This window comes from Rhineura floridana, chromosome 16 (genome assembly GCF_030035675.1).
Source record: "Rhineura floridana isolate rRhiFlo1 chromosome 16, rRhiFlo1.hap2, whole genome shotgun sequence".
In the NCBI taxonomy this organism is placed as follows: Eukaryota; Metazoa; Chordata; class Lepidosauria; order Squamata; family Rhineuridae; genus Rhineura; species Rhineura floridana.
Window position 1 is genome coordinate 37,336,624 of NC_084495.1, and position 14,374 is coordinate 37,350,997.

The 14,374-nt window shown below is 41.7% G+C and overlaps 1 long non-coding RNA gene across 2 annotated transcripts; it reads right to left on the reverse strand.

Annotated features, from left to right (window-relative positions):
- Positions 1–227: 227 nt before the first annotated feature.
- On the reverse strand, positions 228–14,078 carry LOC133371529 (uncharacterized). Of its 2 annotated transcripts, none has more exons than XR_009759333.1 (4): positions 13,756–14,078; positions 8,640–8,761; positions 7,252–7,317; positions 228–3,446 (listed from the first exon to the last, which is right to left on the reverse strand). It is a non-coding gene; the product is annotated as an uncharacterized LOC133371529 (long non-coding RNA). The 2 variants fall into 2 exon arrangements; XR_009759332.1 differs by lacking the exon at positions 13,756–14,078 and adding an exon at positions 10,706–10,776.
- Between the last annotated feature and the right edge of the window lie 296 nt (positions 14,079–14,374).

The window sequence follows — 14,374 nt, forward strand, 5'->3', positions numbered from 1 at the left end:
TTCTTCTCCAAAACCAAGTAGAAACTTTTCTGGTGCTACTTCCAAGGTTCATGGCTTTGTTCCTATTGTACTTGTGACATTACAGCCTGTAATGATATGTGCCTTAATTAGAATACTGCACAGTGTCGCTCCAAGATGCTGTGCAAGTTTTTGAAGAGGTATGCGTCTCCCACTCCTGCTTTTAACCCTATTTCTTCCAAACAGTTTGTGAATAGTTCAAATACGTATTTTTAAAAAATGTAATCCCTTTATTAGAAGATGCCACATGCAATACACAAAATATACAAATAATAAAAGGAGGAAGCCAAACACTTCACAATTCTGTACTATACATAAGAGGAGGTTGGGAGAATGCATAGTCACCACATTTCAACTTACAATACATCAGGTGGAAAAGGGGTGAAATATTTTGCTTTATCAATATTAACAATCATCCTTACAGATCATCAGGAACATCAAATAATTTCGTATTTCCAAATATATATATCAAAGGAGGAATACAACTACTTTGGTGTCATTCAATAATACTATGAGGCATTTTATTCCTGACTGGACAGCATGGAACAGATGGATTATCATTCCTGCATCTGCTTCTTCAACAGAGATCTGAAGCTCAGAGCAGATTTCAACTGCCTGCTTTCTAACTCGAGTGTATCTCCGTTATCATTGTTTCCTGTCATAGCTCCACTTAATACTGTAATAATGGTAGTCACTTCTGCATTGTTGATGAAACAATAACTGGCAGCCAACGGGAGCATCTCTTTGTTTTTGCTGGAAGACCAGAACCTCTCCAGTGGGAATAGGAGTATCCCATTCCATCTCCATCAGTTACATTGGATCATCCTTCTTTTGTAGTTCTCTTTCGCTCTATTTAAGGGACTGCTCAACGTAGCTATCAGACACAAAGTCTATTCTGTCTACTCTTTGGTACTGTGTTGCACAGCATTTTAAAATATTTTCATACCTTTTGTTCTTGGTTGGCAAACTTGTGATATAAAATCTACAACAGCAGTTTCCATGATGTCACATTGCTGAAAGCAGTCATCTACCAGCTCCAGTTGCTTCTCAAGCTCAGCCAACAGAAGATACTTTACTGGTTTAGTAGGAAAGCCACTGTCATCAAACAGCGTATTTGATGGCAATAGATCACACTTTCAAATATCCTTCATACTTTCTCCCCTTTCTTCAGATATATGTATACTTCTTTCAGCGGCAGCAATATATATATATATATTTGGTAACCTGGTGTAGACTTAGACTTTGATTTTGGAGTAGGCACTGCTGTGTTCCTCTCCATTGATGGTAGTTTGACCTTTACAATGACATCTGAACGTTTTTAAGTTTTCTTCACAGTTTTCTTCTAAATGTTAAGCAACCTTCTTCATAATGTTCTTTCACTTTTCATGAGACAGAGAGCAATCTCTCTAGGTGACACACTGTTGAGCAATGAAATTATGAAGTTTCATCTGACTGGACATTTCATATGGATTGCCTGTGCCAATCATGAATTCACAGAGCATGGTAACAGACAATAACACATTGGAAGATAAATTTCTAGATAATTGAGGATGAACAGTTGCCTCCCTGTAGCTGGTACTGCTAACACCAATTATTTCTCTGAAATAATTGCTTATTGCTAGCACCTCATGATATGTCCACTCCCATTCAGTGACATACATTTGTTGTCTTGTCTGTCCAATTATTTCTTCTGAGCTCCTTTGAGATGCCCAATAGCTTCCGGGCCAAGTTCAAGGTTCTGGTTTTGGTGTACAAAGCCCTACACAGCTTGGAACCGGGATACCTGAAATATAATTTTACCCTTTATATACCGAGTCGATCATTGCGCTCTGCAGGTGAAGGCCTCCTGCAGATACCATCTTATCAGAAGGTCTGTTCTGCACAACAAAGGAACTGGTCCCTTAGTGTCGTGGCACTGATCCTTTGGAATTCCCTCCCCTTAAATTTTAGACGGGCACCATCTCTGTTATCTTTTCGGCGCCTACTGAAGACCATCCTCTTTCATTAAGCCTTTTAAGTAGAGGCCTTATCCCAGTCTGCATCTGTATTGGAATTGCTATTTTAGATGTTTTTAAAGTTGTATTTTAAAGATGTGCAAGTGAAGAGGTGTCTGTTTCTTTCTGTGATTAAGAGAATAATACATTATTTTGTAGATAACCTTTGCAGAAACAGCCGTTTTTCTTTCACTGAAGGGAGGAGCACCCGTTGTCTCATTACATTCATCATCATCACTGCCCTTTTCTGATGGATCTTGCTTGGAATCCTCTTCATCTTCTGGAGAAATACTATTTGACACCAGTAGTCTCTTGTTAATGTTAAAAATGCTGATAATGTTAACTACTTCGTTTGGCATCTCAGTAGTCACCCAAGATGTCTTCGGTTCTTCAGAATCACAGAACCTGTCTGCAAGTCCAAAATTAGCTTCCTTTGAAGCCCCCCTGACTTCTTTTTGCAGCTGATTCAATGTTATTTACTTTTCATATGCATTGGATTATTTCATCAATCCCTAGATTTGCTGAAACACCATCAAGGACTCGTTTTTACTGTCAGGTGAACTGAAGTATGTCTTCTCCATAATGTTTTCGTAGAATAAGTTTAACTTTGTTGTTTCTAATTATGTCTTCTCCAGCCAATTTATTTATGGGAGTACAGATTTCCAGCAGTGTGAAATGACATCCTTCTTTAAGCGTAGAGCCAATAATCTCATTACCTCTTTCAAAGGCAACATCTTTTGCTGAAATCTTTGGTCTTTAGGATTTCGCATACCATATTCATACAACTTTAAATATCCTTCCTAGCATGTTTTGTGGTACAGTATGTCCGCACTAAACACCTGAATATCTGATTCCAGAGCTGCCACATGAGTGTAAACATCATCTTGAAAATAGCTGTGGCTAAAAAATTATTTGCTCTTCCTGATTCTCTTATTCAAAAGTTCTCCTACACACCATAATGACTTTGCCATCCACAGACTATACATCTTACATGTGTTGATGATATAACTAAAGACAGAGGTGCTTGTGGTGGAACTGTTGACCTTGCTTTATGTGATGTTTCAGCAGTGGCAGTTTTGCTGCTGACCAAATCGTCATGCTTGCTTACTTCTTTATTTCATTTTTCAACTAATCTATCATGAGTTTTTTTCAAAGTGCAAGCTTTGTAGCGTTGGTTAGTCCCATGACACACAAACTTGTCTTCATCTGCCATATAATTACATCTTTTTGCAACCGCATCATCTCTAATGTTAGCTGCTTCCCGTATTCGTTTTCTACCATTTATATTTGTGGTAACTGTTGTCTTAGTGTGTGCATTCTGGCAAATAATGCACTTTTTCAGATCAAATGAAGCTTGTATTTCTTCCTGATGAACAGATGCAAGTTTAGTTCCAAGTCCTTGTTATCATCCATTTTTCTTCAGTGGTCCTCTACCTGAAACAGAAAATTTATGCAAAAATGTACATTTAATATCAGGTAATCGGAATTTCATATTTTACTGTTTACAGCAATTTTTATTTATTAAATAAAATGAAATCTGTTTACTGTAAAATCTAACATTAAAATCTACCCAAGTTTTTCTGGTTCTCCTACATGTAGAGTAGGTGGTTTTGTTGGTTAGACAAACGGGAACATAAATTTTTAGAGGACTTCATTACAGGGACTGGATCAAGTTTACTTGCAGGACTATTTTACCCCGTATGTGACCACTTGAGTACTTTGATCTGTGGAATGGGCGCTGTTACAGGTGCTACAAAATACTCAGTCTGAAGTTGTAAGAAATTGTTCTTTTAGTGTGGCAGCACGTACTCTTTGGAATTGCCTGCCTATTGACATCGTGCAGGCGGCTTTGCTATATTCCTTTTGGCACCTGCGTAACATTTTTTTGTTTAGGCAAACCTATCCACATAGAATTTGATGTGTTTTAATCTTTTTAGCTGTTTTAATTGTTTTACAAATGTTTTCATTACTTGTTTTTAACTGTTTTATCAATAATTTTAATGGTTTTTGCAAACCGCTTAGAGGATTTTTTTAAAAAATCAAGTGGTATATAAATTTTGTTAATTAATTAATTAATAGCCTTGTGAGTGCCACTTTCACTTACCCTTGGCTCTTGGAATCCTCTAACAAATACTACTACTGTCCTACATGTATTTTTAGGTTGGTTTTTGGGGGGAATGGCAGCAAATGATTGCTCAGATCTTGTAGGTGAAGTGCCTCAAGTGCTTATGATGACGATTATGTTTTTTAAAAAGGTGTAGCCAGCTAACCTGTTTAGGGCAAGCTGCTCCCCCTCTCCAACCAAACTTACCCTTTTGGAGGGGTAATGTTTAGAACTCAGTCTTTGGGACTTGTGTTTGGGGGATGTGTTTTTTGGCAAACCCACAGCACACCTACATACCCTTTCAAACTTTCACTTGGAATCCCCGAGAAGCTGTTATTGGATCAATGAATAAACAACAGTTAACAGCTTCTTTACCCTTGTTTTAAGAGTTCGCCAGACAATCTCTGTGGGATGCCAACGTCTAGCTTGACTAAAGCAGCAAAGTAATACTGGAGGGCATCCAGGCAATCTTATACTCCAGTATTTACGTGCTGCTACAGCATAGCTGACAGGTGTTTCCCTTCTGGAGTCATCTCTGTCAGACTCCAAGATGCCATGATGCTTTTTCTCTATCTGAGCAGGTAATCGCACAAGAGATACAACAGGCACCCTTTTATTTTTTGTAGCACAGCAGCAGTTTCTTTTGTTTTATGCAGTTTAGTCAGCTTTGGTCAACTTCATAGGAAACTTAAGGTTGAAATCCTATGCACTTTTACTTAGGAGTAAGCTCCAATTAACTCATTAACTCAGTGGGTCTTACTTCTAAGTAAACATGCATAGAATTGTGCTTCAGGTATGCAGTCCTCAAACCAGGTGTAACCAGTAGGTATACTACTGGATTCCATGGGATAATGAAGGCGATCTGAAATTACTTGTCAGTTCCAAACACCCCTTCCGACACTCCCACCCTTTTCTGGCCCACCCTCAACAATCTGGGGTTGGAGAAAGAGGGCTCTGTGGCTCCATGAGCACCCTCTAGTGGTTTAGCGGCTGGTGCACTAATTTTCCCAAGATTTATTCAACCATCAGGAATGTTAAACACTTTAAGAAGAAAAGCTAGCATACGTTTTTTTAATTCATTTTTTTGCATTTTGGGGGGAAACATGCAACTTAAAAGGAAATATTTATTTCTAAACATACCTGATCACCCAGGCTAAAGGTTACAGTTAGGAACTGCCTTGGCTCCAGCAGGGCTGACACCCAGATGATCACCTTTCTCGTCTTAACCCTTGAAGTAATGAGGCAGCCCAGAACGGTCTGTATCTTCTTGTTCCTACAAACCATGTCGTGCTGCTACACCACCTCAAGGCCAACTATGTGGGTGACAATCCCAGAAGGAGACTGGGTTGCAAAGCCAAGCCATGGAACAGCGTTACAAAAGTTACTACTCTTCTTCCCCCAAAATCTATGGGGAAAGTGTTGGAACTATAAACAGAACAAGAAGTTACAACAAGATAAGGCTGTCTATGAAGCACTCCAAGAACTAAGATCTTATGCGCCTGAATAACTCAGCAGAAACCCAAATAATCTGGATAGCAGGTGGCTTAAACAAATGGGACCACTGTTTCTACAGGGGGATGCTGAGGGAGGGTGTACATGCATGTCATATTTTACCTCCTGGTTCTGTACCCCTCAGACGAACTGGTAGCTATGAGTCACAAAGCCATTTATTCTGAATACCTCACCAATGTGCAGCTGAAGTTTTATGGGCCATTCCGGGACCATCTTGGAATATGTGGGCTGATGACTATAAACTTTTATGTCTTCACTCATTTATCAGGATATTTTAAAAGCTTGTTGTGGCCACTGCAGGGCTCTGCTTTGAGATGCATAGGTTGATTTTTAATTACACAAGCTTCCAGCACAAAGCTAATGATGCTGTGCTTTATAATAAAGACACCAGGCCTTCAGTGCTTATGATGCTACCATAGCGTACTATTGTCTCCATTCAGTATCAATGAACTACACATTTTGATATACAAATTCCTTTTCATTAATTTGCAGATTAAAAACATTTGACTGGTTGAGCCAAATCTAAGCACAGAGGCCAATTTCTAAAACTGCAATCCTAAACCCACCTACCTGGTAGTAAGCCCCATTGAACTCAATGGGACTTCTGAGTAGAAATGTATAAGGTTGTGCTGTAAATAGATAAATTTAAAACACTAACAAAAACAGACCCTGTAGAATTCTATTTAGCCAAAATAGGATGTAGATACTCATTGCCAGCAGCAAAGAAGTTTGGGGACCTGTGAAACTGGGATTGGAGGGGACACTTTAAGTGGACACACCAACACTGGAGGCCTTCAAGAGGCAGCTGGACAGCCACCTGTCGGTAATGCTTTGATTTGGATTCCTGCATTGAGCAGGGGGTTGAACTTGATGGTCTTATAGGCCCCTTCCAACTCTACTATTCTATGATTCTATGGACTGACTTTGAAAAACACTTGATTATTTTTAAAGTGCTAAATTATTTCATATCTGGACAGCATCATGCTTATTCTGAGAAGTCTTTAAAGTTACCTTATGTCTCAAGATTTTGCTACTTTGTAGACAGGGAGAAATGGTTTTAAAGGAACAGGAATACACACAACCATTTGTGTAGAATTCCCCCAACCCTGGACATTTAGCAGAGGAATGCTGTCAGAATCTTGTCAGGCTTCTAAACCGTAAATGCAATCCATTCTCACATAAAAATTTAGGGGATCTCTGCTAGCAGGGCTAGTAATGTTCACCTCCTGGGAACCTGGAGTTGACTCTATGGCCCACACATTAGCCTCTAAAATGAGGCACCATTTGTGCTAAAGTGTTTGTGCTCCTATGGCAGGCCTCTATGGCCACTACAGGCACTATCAGCTGGAGACCTACCTCCCAGCCCTCTCTTGCCCTGCATTCCCAGTTTATAGAACAACCACTGCCAGCTCACCCTGACTGTTCCTCACTCTTTTTTGAGCACGACCAGAGAGGAAAACTGACACCACTGTTTCCTTTTTCTCCAGAAGGAACAGTGTCCTGGGTTTTACGATGCATTGGCAATCAGGTTTGAAGTTACTAGGTTAGATCGGCCATTGGTGTGATTCAAATTAAGTTGCTCCTTTAAACTCCTGTTCATTTTACTCACCTGACCCAACTCACCTGTTAATAATAAAAGTAAGGCAACAATGACTCCTTGGATGTATTTATCTCCAGTTGCAACAGGAACTAAAAAAAACAACCACAAAAAGACTTACAAATTGTTCCAGTACGTATTTTAGATAAAAGTGGTGAGTGCAGAGACTAACCAAACTCCTACTCTTTAGGCCTATCTGCAAAATTAACAACAAAGGATGTTAGAGGAAGTTGTGTGCTCTAATTTTTTACACGGGGAAAACCCTCCTCCCCCAGATGTAAGTGCAGTACAAAAGGCAAGATATACAGGCAATTCATCACATTCATCCATTTATTCACTTAATATTAACCTATCAAAACATAAAAACAAGCTCCCTTCTCCCTCTCTCATAATACTAGAACTCGTGGACATTCAAAGAAGCTGAATGTTGGAAGATTCAGGACAGACAAAAGGAAGTACTTCTTTACTCAGCGCATAGTTAAACTATGGAATTTGCTCCCACAAGATGCAGTAATGGCCACCAGCTTGGACGGCTTTAAAAGAAGATTAGACAAATTCATGGAGGACAGGGCTATCAATGGCTACTAGCCATGATGGCTGTGCTGTGCCACCCTAGTCAGAGGCAGCATGCTTCTGAAAACCAGTTGCCGGAAGCCTCAGGAGGGGAGAGTGTTCTTGCACTCGGGTCCTGCTTGCGGGCTTCCCCCAGGCACCTGGTTGGCCACTGTGAGAACAGGATGCTGGACTAGATGGGCCACTGGCCTGATCCAGCAGGCTCTTCTTATGTTCTTAAGCTATTGGACCACTGCTCTGAGGCCACGATTCACTGCAATTTAAGCCAAATTAAACCCTATTAGTGGGGGAGTTATACCTGGGCTTAACTGTCTCCCATGATTTAACTACGGGACCTAGAAGTGCATCTCTTTGGCTGGGATGTGCCCCATACTTATGGGACATTGCTTTAAGCATTGTGTAAAGCAGCCTTTGCTAACCTGGTGCCCCCCCAGATGTTTTGGACTACAACTCCCATCAACCCTGACCAGGCTGGGATCTGTAGTCTAAACATCTGAAGGGCACCAGGCTGGTGAAGGCTAGCGTAGTTTCTAAAGACGTGCAGGGTATCCCCCAAAGAACACTCATCAAGAGATAGTCTAGGGGCATCTAGCTGCCAGTTTCTTAAGAACTAGAGAACTCATGTGCAAAGGGGAACAACTTTTTCCCCCGCTACAGTAATAAACTGACTGCCACATGTGAATTGGGAGAAGCATTGTGTTTTGAAAGGGGGATGAAAACCTTTGTAGCAATGATCTCTGATGGGCCATTGACACAGGCAAGCCCATCATTTGATGTTGTGACCCTCAAGCAACCAACATGCACATATGATGCTGCCCACAGAGAGTGGAATAGAGCTCACCCTGTTAATTCAGAAAGGGGCAAAGAAGGAGATGCTTCTGAAAAGATAACGGCTGCTGTCCCATGCACAAGTTCTGCATGGTATTCTTGTTGTCACGATGGAGATGCAGCACTGAGCACAGCCTGAAATTTTAGAAAAAGGAAGCTGACTTAATTATTGAAGGTGGACTTCTGTTAAAATAAAGTGGGGTTAAATACAGATTGTGATTACAGATGTGGGACAGGGGCTGGTGCCTCACTCATCCCTTTGCCCAAGGAAAGGGCAGAGAATAGCGTGTTAGCTACTGACCAACTCTGGCTGCTGACCAACCCCCATCAAGCAAACAAAGACCAGCGTTTGTGGCATCTTCCAACTTTCCCTCCTCCACAACTCCGCAGCAGAAAATACACCATAATCATATAGAAGGAGAGAAATCTCCCTGTGTGTGTGGAGGCCCCCTTTCCCCTTTACTTCAGGAGACACAAAGGACTGCAGAAGTTATTACATAAAACTAATGTTTTATGTGATAACTTCTAAAACTAAAGCTAGCATTTTAATAATTCCCTTTTAACAGACTGAAACGTGAGTTTTGCAAAGTTAATGGCCTACCTATAACTTTATATGCCATAAGCATATAGCTGCATTTTTTCAAATGACTTTTGTTACCAAAAATACTTGCCAGATCACAGGACATTATACAGTATGGCTCCACAATGCTGTTTTTCCAACTCGTGTTGGGAATCTTGGTTTTGTGAATGGCTCAACCCGTGTTTAACATGGGCTCAGACTGCAGGGTAACCCAAGTTGGTACAGCTTCGGTAACCACATGCATCAAACTCCCTGTTATGAACAAATGCCAAGTCTTCCACCAGAGTGGATCTCCACCACAAAAAGTGGCTATAAAGATTTATTTGTGGAAGGTATGAACCCATCTACACAAGTCCAGCAAATACAACCCTATATTTTAATCTTTTTATAAATCTACCCATTTCTTACATACAATAACATGTACACATCTATACCTTTGCATGCAGGTAACTTAAAGAACAGTCAAATCAAACACAAGCTGTGATCTACAGAGATACAAGACACACACTAAATGGACTATAAACGAGAGGCAGGTTCCATTGGGAAAGTCTCCTGTGGACATCACACAAGAGCACAGCTCTTGCACATCTCTCCTTCATTTAAATGGAGCTTGTGCAGGAGAACTTCCCCATTGGATTGTCTGTCTCAGCCCTCCCTAATCTGGCACTCTCCATAAGTTTTGAACTACAACTCCCATCATCCCCAGCAATCATGTTGTAGTTTAAAACACTTAGAAGGCACCAGCTTGGGAAAAGCTGATCTGCACCTAAGCTCTGCAACTAAATTTAATATTTCCCATCTAAATAACATACTGCAGCAGAAACAATCATATTTGGGGTTGGGTTTAGGAGGTGGGGGCTAAAATGCTATTGATTTTGGGAGAAATACCAAAACTACAATTTAAAAAAAAAAACCTTTTGAAGAAATAGCCTCCCCTCCTCCACTTACAAATGGAAAACGTACACAACCTAGAAGTCCACATCAGCCTGTTATCCACCACCACACTTCCCAAAATCTAAACAAAACTCTACACCTTAATTGTTTCAATTTAGGAGGGAAAAACAGGATAAACGCATTTTTAAAATAAATCTTAAAAAAAGATAGCATAATTTGTTTTCACCGTAGCATTGGCTTAGACAACAAAACCTAAACACGAAATTGTCATAAATATTAAAAAATGCAGTTTATCACCAAGAATGCTCTCACTTGATAAGACAACTGGCAAATGTTTTTCCATGATCACTCAACTCAAACTAATATACACACGGGCCTATTTCTGACAAAAAGATGCTGAAAAGGGTAATTTAAAAACCAACCTGGGTTAACATATGTACATAAATAAGTTTCTATCAATCGTCTAAGATAGGGTCCTGGTACATAAAGAGTCCTTAACTTACGAACAGAGAAAAAGTGTTATGCTACATTATTATTTGTTAAGAAGCTTTATCTTAAAAAAATAAAAACACAGAAAGAGAGAAAAAAACGAAACCTACACTTACTGTACATTAGAATGGCAGTAAAGTTTTCCCTCAAAACTGCTGACGATGAACAGTATCTTACTCGGGGGGGGGGGCTTTCAGTTTTGTTAGTGTCGCCTCCTCCAGATTTAAAGACTACACTGCAGACCTGCAAATGGAACTCCTAAAAAACATGCATTCGTTAAGTACAGAAGGCAGGGGAAAAAATCTGTCCTGGATCAGCATTCATTCAAAGTCAGCTGTATGCACGATAGAAGAATAGTTATCTTAAAGTTCCACAGCACCCTTTCCGAAGGCCATCAGAAACTCGGTTGCTTAGAATATGGTCTCTCTTTTAGATTGTGTACTGCATACATTAAAAAGTCAAGAGCCTTCTCCTGATTTCTCATTCTCCCGCCATCCCAACACTACTGTACAACTGAACTAGGCAAATGCTGACATCACACAACTGAACCCTCTTGATGCCGCCCCCCCAAATCCCATGCCATACAAGGACTCTTCCCCCCCCCTTACATGTGTAACAGCATTTTTAAAGCTCGGGACGGGGAAAATTATATTTCTAGGCAATCCTCAAATATTGTTTTAACTGCAGCTTGCACAAGGTTAAAATAGTGAATGTAAGATTATATTCTCTACTGCTAAGAAGAAACATTATTATATTCATGTATTCAAAATATAATGCAAAAGCTCAGTGTCAATCAAGATATTCATATTTCCTGTGTAAAAACAGGTCAACAGAAAATGTATAGAAAAAAAGACATATAGTTATTCCCCCCGCCCCACTATCCGCAAAAGTATGAGTTTCCTACGTTTTTGGATTTAGCTGAGTTTTTACAAATTTTACACACATGCAAATATTTTTAAAAAATAGTAATTCAATGTTCTTATAAAAATTAATATTTGAGCAAAGCAAATCATTTAATTTCCTTTAAAACAGAATTAAAGCCATGTCCATTTCAAGCAGAACTACAAAAAATTAAATTATGGACGAATTCAAGCAAAACTGATGATGTATAATGTTTTATAATTAACTATTGGTGCAAATATGTTATTAAATTAAATTCAGATTTATTAAATTTTTTGAAAGCCATTATATGGAAATTGGCTTGCAGTCACAGTAATTACAATGATTTTTTTAAAAAAACCCACACATATAAGTTTTAACTCCCAAGAGTAGAAGAGTAACATATTTTATATAAAAAATATAATTTTTTTTAAAAAAATAACTTTCACGACACCTGTAACACTTATATATATTTTACACACACACACACACACACACATCATTTTAATTAAAAAAACAAACAAAATATTTCAGAAAAGGTAACTATTTGAAATTTTTGGTGGAAAAACAGTAGAATGGTGGCAAAGTTTTTTTGCTTATGGAGTTAGTTTTTATAATTTTCACTTCCATTAAAAATAAATAAATTGAATTTTTGTGTTTCAATTCAAAAGTGGCCTTTTGTGTGCAAATAACCACTGACTAAACTAATTTTTTTAATGGGGTAAAAGAGAATATAATATTATATGGCACCAAAAAAAATAGTTTATGGTAAGACACACAAAGCACAAATGAAACTTGCTTTTCTCCCCTCCTCTGGCAGGGACAGTTATGTAGTATATTCTACCTTCTAAATTTCACTCCAAATATGACACAGCAGTTGAAGCGATAAGCCTCCTAAATGCAGCTCAAACGTTTCCAATCCAAGGTGGGATGTTTTTTTTTGGGGGGGGGGAGAACGCTAAAGATATTTTTTTTTGTGCAATTGCATTTCTCTTTGGAACAAATCTAATTGTGGACCTTTTTAACTTTTTCTCTGCCGGCCAGTGCAGTAACGGTCTGTACCCTTGGCAGCCCCCCTCCTTTCGCTGAGGTGGGGCGGGGGGGGGAAGGGGAGGCTGGAGTCAGTGCAAATCAGGGAAGGGGCAGCGTTGGGCTTCCCCCCAGGTTACGAAGTGCCCCCCCTGTCGTTTGGGAACTGCGTCACTCATTCGCGCTCCCCCAGCCCCCCCCCGTGTGTATTGGGGGGGTGGAAATGCAGTGGGGGAAAGTGGGGAAATGAAGGGCTCCGCTGGGGGGTCTTCACTCACAGCCAGCCTGGGCTGGATTTTCAAAAGAGGGGAGAGATAAAATACAAAGGAGAGAGAGAGAGAGAGAGAGAGAGAGATGGGGGGTAGTTTTTGAAGTTTTAAAAAAGTTCATTTAAAAAAAGAAAAGAACCTCTCCCCCGCCCTGCAAAAACCCTTAACTGTAGAGGAAGCAACTTGCCGCCCTGAAACTAAATAACTAAATGGTTTCCCAGCCTCTCAAAAAATAAAAATGCCGTTTTTGTAGCTTCATTCGCTGTATCCATATTTAGCTAAAAAGTAACAGAAGGAGGAAGAAGAAGAGGAAGAAACGGGGGGGGGAGGAATGGGCCAGCTCACTTTTGCCCCCCCGCCTCCCATTTCTCCACTGCTAAACAACATTCTCTTCAGACTTAAAAAGGGGCAACATTTTGGCCCTCAGATCCAAATTCCCCTCAGGTCCTGGGGGGGAGACACTTCTTCCCCCTCTCCAGCTGCTAAAACTCCCCTCCCCCCGGTATTTTCTGCTCTTCATTTCGATCCAGCAACCTCCTAACTTCTTCCTCCCCCCCCCCAAAATACATTTTGGATGGAAACCATCACTGGCCAATTTCTCCCCCTTTTTTCTTTCCTTTTTCTTTGCAAATTTTAGAAGTTTTCCCACATTTTTTTGAGGGGGGAGAGCTTTTTTAATGTTACCTTATTTTTTTTTTAAAAACCCCTCACTAGTCGTTGCAAAAAAAAAGTTGCCCTGAGGGGGGGTTGGCCGGTGCGCCCCCCGCGCCCCTCCGCCTCCTCCCCCGCCTCCCGCGCGGGCGCCCCCTCCCCCGCCCAGGCGCCTCGCCCGGCCCGGCCGGCCCTTTCCCGGCCCTCCCCCGGCCTCCACGGGGCCGCCCCAGCCAGAGGGGATTTTTAGGGATTTTTTAGGGATTTTTGGGGCGCCCCCCGCGGCCCCCCCGGCCTCGGGCGCCCTCCCTCTCCCCCTCCCCGCCCTCCCTCCTCACCTCCGAGTCCACTCGAAAATGGCGCCGAAACCGAAAAAACTTTGCAAATTTCATTGTAGGGAGTGCAAAGGCTGCTGGGAGGGGGGAGGGGGGCAGGCACCGCCCAGAGCCAGAAACCGGGGGGAGGGGGGAGGCGAGGCCGGGCCGGGCCGGGGTGGGCCGAGGGCCGTCCGTCCCTCTGCCTGTGGTGCGCGCGAGGCGGCTCCGCGTCTGCTCCGCGGGTGCATCGCCCGGCTGCGCTGTGGGCTTTTGCGCGCTCCAGCGGCCGCGCGGAGGCAGTTTCGCGCCGGTGCTGCGGAGATCTCGTCGGGATCGGACTCGCGGGGGGGGCGCCCTGCGCGGATCGCGTGGCCTTTTCGCCTTCAGGGAAGGGGGAGGCGGAGGGGGTTGTGCAACAGATGCTGTCATTTTTATTTTTATTTTATTTTTACTTCTCGGCGAGTGTGCGCGTTGCGCGCCCGCTCGCCCGCCCCAACCCCCGGTGGGCTTGTTCTGGACAGAAGAAATGTTAGAGTAGCACTGCCCGCCCCCCCGCAAGAAAGGAGGGCTGACAACTTTTTTTCAAGTAAACTGGGGTTAATTGCATCCTGGTTACGGCTCTGCGCGCGGGAGGGGGGTA